This window comes from Cebus imitator, unplaced genomic scaffold (assembly GCF_001604975.1).
Source record: "Cebus imitator isolate Cc_AM_T3 unplaced genomic scaffold, Cebus_imitator-1.0 Scaffold1, whole genome shotgun sequence".
Taxonomy (NCBI): Eukaryota; Metazoa; Chordata; class Mammalia; order Primates; family Cebidae; genus Cebus; species Cebus imitator.
In genome coordinates, this window is record NW_016107316.1 from 137,588 (window position 1) to 142,253 (window position 4,666).

Consider the following 4,666-nt stretch of genomic DNA (forward strand, 5'->3'; position numbering starts at 1 on the left):
CAGCGCATGGTCCTAGTCCAGGCCGGCACCCTGGGGTCTGGCTCTCCCTGGCCGAAGCCTCGCCCTTCCGCCCCCTCCATACCCCAGCTGGCCCCCCGCTGCAGGATGAATGTCTGTCTGTGGGAGAGAAAACAATCGTTCAGGGAAGATTGAAAACACCCCTCCTGCTTCTTGCCAGAGAATTTGCATTTTTGGAACAGGTTCTTATTCTTTTTAAGGCTCAGAATGAGAAGCTTTTAGAAAAGCTAAAAATATCCGTTAACGAAGAAGCAAAAGAAAAAAAAAATCCAGCTTTCTCTTCTTTCTGTGCAAAAGGCTCGGCAGCACCCGGAGGTGCAGAGTCAGCTTTTAGATTCTCTCATGGGCTGAAAGTACTAGGGAGGAAAAGGTGTCATCGAGGCCTGGATCTTTTAGAAACAAAGATACACGAAGATAAAGATAAAAGAAACCCGAGAACGCGCTGCAAAATCATAGGAGTTGAAAACCGAAAATGCTCTGTTAGAGTTAACTTAATATAAATTCCTCGTTTTACAACTAAGGAAACTAACACGCAAAAGATTACATGGCTTGCCCAGAGGGAGGCACAGCAGCTGAGACTAGGAGCCAGACTTCCCCGCCCTGGCCAGTGCCCCTTCCCTGCCTGGGAGGACCTCACACTCACCATCACAGCACTTGGACCTACAACCTTGAAAATGACACAGGGGGATCTGGTCCGACCACTGCTAATAAGGTCACCTGCCTCAGGGGCAAGCTGCCTTCCCTCCAAGCCTGGGTCTCCCTAGTAGCCGGGATGAGCTGCCACAGCTCTGCCTCCTGGGATCCGGCTTCCAGAACACAGGGGAACACGGAGGTTTCCGCTGGCATTTCCACCTAGGGCCTACAGCTTCAGTACGAAGGTCATGAGCTCGTTCAGAATCAGAAACACTTAATTATTGGTGGGCATTGGAGCTAGAAGGACTCTGCCCTCTATTCAAGTGACAGAAACAGAGGCCAAGAAGGGACATGGCTTGTCCAGGGGCACCAGCTAGTCAGTGCAGGGCTGGGAGTGGGCTTCTGCTTTCATGGCAGTGCTGGCCCTGCAGTCCCATGCTGCCTCTGCTGAGCTTCTCCTTTGTTTGGGTCTTTTGTCCTTCATCTATTCTCTCAATCAATACCCTCCGTCAAGTGCCTACTGTGTGTCAGGCACAGTTCTAGCACTAACGGTACAACACGGAACAAGACAAGATTCCAAACCTGGGGACTGTATGTTCCACAAAACCCACATGATCCACATCAGCCCACAAGACATGGGACTTCTCCACAGTGTAAGGAGGTGTCCCTGCCCGGGCTTCCCCTCGAAAATGCTTTCCTTCAAGCATGCTGATCCTGTCCCACAGCTCCCGATCACCTACAAGATGAAGTCCACGCTCGAAGCCTCCATGTCTGGCTCTGCCCTCCTTGCCCACATTTCTTGCCCCTCCTACCCCCAGTTGTGTTGCAGCCACACACATCCATTGGATCCACCTGAAACTGCTGCCTGGGGCATTGCTGAGCCTGCCACCCACCTAGGGTCTTTCTCCTTCCTCTTCCTCTTCCTCTCCTACTCTGCAGACCCTCTTTCCAGTACCAGACATGGGCCATTTGCTGTGTTCTAACTGCATGCCCATTAGTCCATGAAGTGCTTCACAGATGCTACATCACGTAACCCCACGGCGTCACCAGGGAGACCACTGGCTCAGCCTTGCACGCCTGAGAATCATCTGGAGGAGCTGTAAAATAAAACGCTCCTGGGTTCTACCCAAGATTCTCATGTATTTGGACTCTGGTGCTTGGGCATCAGAAGCTGTAAATGGTCCCCTTGGGATTTCAATGTGCAATCAAGACTGAGGACAACTAAGTAAGGTAATAGTGTCTCCATTTTGCAAATAAAGAAGAGAGACACAAAAAAATTACCAGACATGCCAACATAAATTCATTGATTACAATTTCTGTTTAAAAAAAAAAAGATGAAAAAAAGATTAAAAGACAGTTTATGTGAGAATGGGATTTCTCTCTCAGGTGCCTGCTATAAGGACCTCCAGTACAGGGTGGCCAGATTTAGCAAATAAAAATCAAGACACCCAGTTATATTTGAATTTCAGATCAATAACAAGCACTTTTTTTGGTATGTCTCAAATACTGGACATACTCATACTAAAAAAATAATTGTTGTTGATCTGAAATTCAAATGTAACTAAGCATCCTATATTTTATCTGGCAACTCTACTCCAGCAAATCAACATAAACAGAAGACTCTAATAGTCTTATATTATTAGGAGACAAATTCCTAGACAGTGCTTTCAAGTTATTGTGTAAAATTTGACTCTTGCCCTGACTTTACCTGAGTTGTCATATATTTACTAAGACTCACAAACAGAAAGTCCATAATGCAAAAAATAAAAAAGACAGGTGAGCTTTTTTTCTGTTTTTGTTTTTGTTTTTGTTTGTTTTTGTTTTTGTTTTGAGACAGGGTCTCACTGTGTCACCTAGGCTGGAATGCAGTGGCACAGTCTCAACACACTGCAACCTCTTCCTCTCGGGCTGAGGTGATTCTCCTGCCTTGGCCTCACAGACAGCTGGAATTACAGGTGCCCACCACAACACTCGCCTAATTTTTTTATTTTTAATAGAGATGGAGTTTCACCATATTGGTCAGGTTGGTCTTGAACTCCTTACGTCAAGTGATCTGCCCACTTGAGCCTCCCAAAGTATTAGGATTACAGGTATGAGCCACCGCACCTGGCCCAGGTGAGCTCTGTAGACCTCTGTATGCCTACTCTTTTATGTGCCTAGTAATAAATCTCTTGGTCCAGGCTGGCAATGCACTGAAGATTTTTCACCACATTATATATATATTATCTTTTGGTTCTCATAATGCATGCAAGAGAAACAGGTTTGGTACCATTATCCCCAGTTGAGAGATGACAAACACTGACAGTGGTAATTATTCAAAGCCACTTGGATCTGGGCAGAATTAGAAGCCACATATTTTAGTATCAGTGTTAAGTTTTAGAAGATACAGTGCTGCTAAGGATGAAGGGTCACTCTTAGGTTTTATTATCTCAGCTCTGAAGGTCACAAATTTAAAAGCAATAAATGAACAGTTAGCTGATTAAAATTATTTTATTTCATAAAATTACACCCTCAAGAAAGGCAAGCCTTCAGAAAGACCCTAGTCATGGCCCTGTGTTCAGCCAGCTCCACTCAGAAAGGTGAAGAGGGGGCCTGGCATTCAGCCCCCACCCGCGACTCCACAGCTATCCACCTGCCTCACACTTTGCTACTGTCCTTGGAGCCTGTTTCTTCCTGCCCTGTGCCCAAAAGCACAGCTGCTCCCCACCTTCCTCAGAGCATAACACTTCCATACGATTGCTATAACCATTCAGACAATTTCAACAATTTCAAGCAAATACTGAAAACCCCTGAGCCCCATGACCTTCTGAAAGGTCCATATCAGGTATTGGCAAATTGCTACACTGCCTGCACCAAAAATAAAAAGGACGACAGAGATGAGGAAAATTCCCTTCTTGCTCTTTAAACTCCCACAAGCACCAATGACCTTGAGTGTTAAAAAACATCTTCAGTTTTGTTTATTAAATCTCAAGACTTTAAATGAGGATACCCCCTCTCCCAATTAGCCAGCCCATCCCCTATCTCATTCCACGGGGCAAAGGCGGAGAGAGAGGGACCCTCTGGTCAATTCTCCAGCTTTGAGGAGCAGCGACTGAGGTGGCCTCTCAGATGCCACATCACACCCCACGGTGTCACTGTGTCACCTGCTGGCCACTGGGCAGGCCGCACAGAAGCTGCGGTGGTCATCCAGTGTATCAGTCAGGGTGCTCCAGAGGAACAGAACGAATAGGATAGACATAAATAGATAAGAGGAGGTTTATTCCGGGAACTGCCTCACAGGATGGAGGCTGAGAAGTCCCACGATCTGCCGTCTGCAAGTTGGAGACCAGGAAAGCCAGGGCTGTTGTTCAGTCTCAGTCCAAAGGCCCAAGAACCAGGAGCACCAGTGTGGGACAACAGGAAAAGATGGGCCTCCCCGCTCAATCTGAGAAAAGAGAATCCCCACTTCTTCCCCCTTTGTGTTCAGTTCAGGCTCTCAGCAGGCTGGCTGACGCCTGCCTACATTGGAGACAGCAGATCTTTACTCAGCCTCAGCTCCTCCCAGACACACCCAGAAGCCATGCTTACCAGCTGCCCCAGGGACCCCCTAGCCCAGTCAGGTTGACTCTGAAAATTAACTGTCATATCCAATTATACCTTTTGACCCAGCAGATTATTAGAAGCAAGCTCAGAGAGCCTCCTACCTGCCCACCCAAATACAGCCCTGAGGCTGAACAGATGCATTTTCAACTGGAGCCGCAAGCCTAGAGAGAGAGAAAACAGAAAGGCAAGTAAAAGTAACTGTTTGGGTCAATAACCCATGTATTCATTGCTTCAGTGACAAAACTTATTGTGTGTAAGTTCCTCGTGGCAGACGGCTGCGTGGCCTGTGTACACACGCAGGCCTGCACCTTCATGGGCACGCACACGCCCCGATAGGTTAATCCCTGTATCACTGGCTGCCACAGGCACACTCGTGTGCACGCACACACCCCGACAGGTTAATCCCTGTATCACTGGCTGCCACGGGCACACT

The 4,666-nt window shown here is 47.4% G+C and overlaps 1 long non-coding RNA gene across 1 annotated transcript in view; it reads left to right on the forward strand.

Annotated features, from left to right (window-relative positions):
• The first annotated feature begins 2,658 nt into the window (after positions 1-2,658).
• Positions 2,659-4,666, forward strand: part of LOC119470549 — a 2,586-nt gene continuing 578 nt past the window's right edge. Inside the window, exon 1 of the long non-coding RNA XR_005199457.1 lies at positions 2,659-4,630. This is a non-coding gene — a long non-coding RNA (uncharacterized LOC119470549). The remainder of the gene's footprint in view (positions 4,631-4,666) is intronic.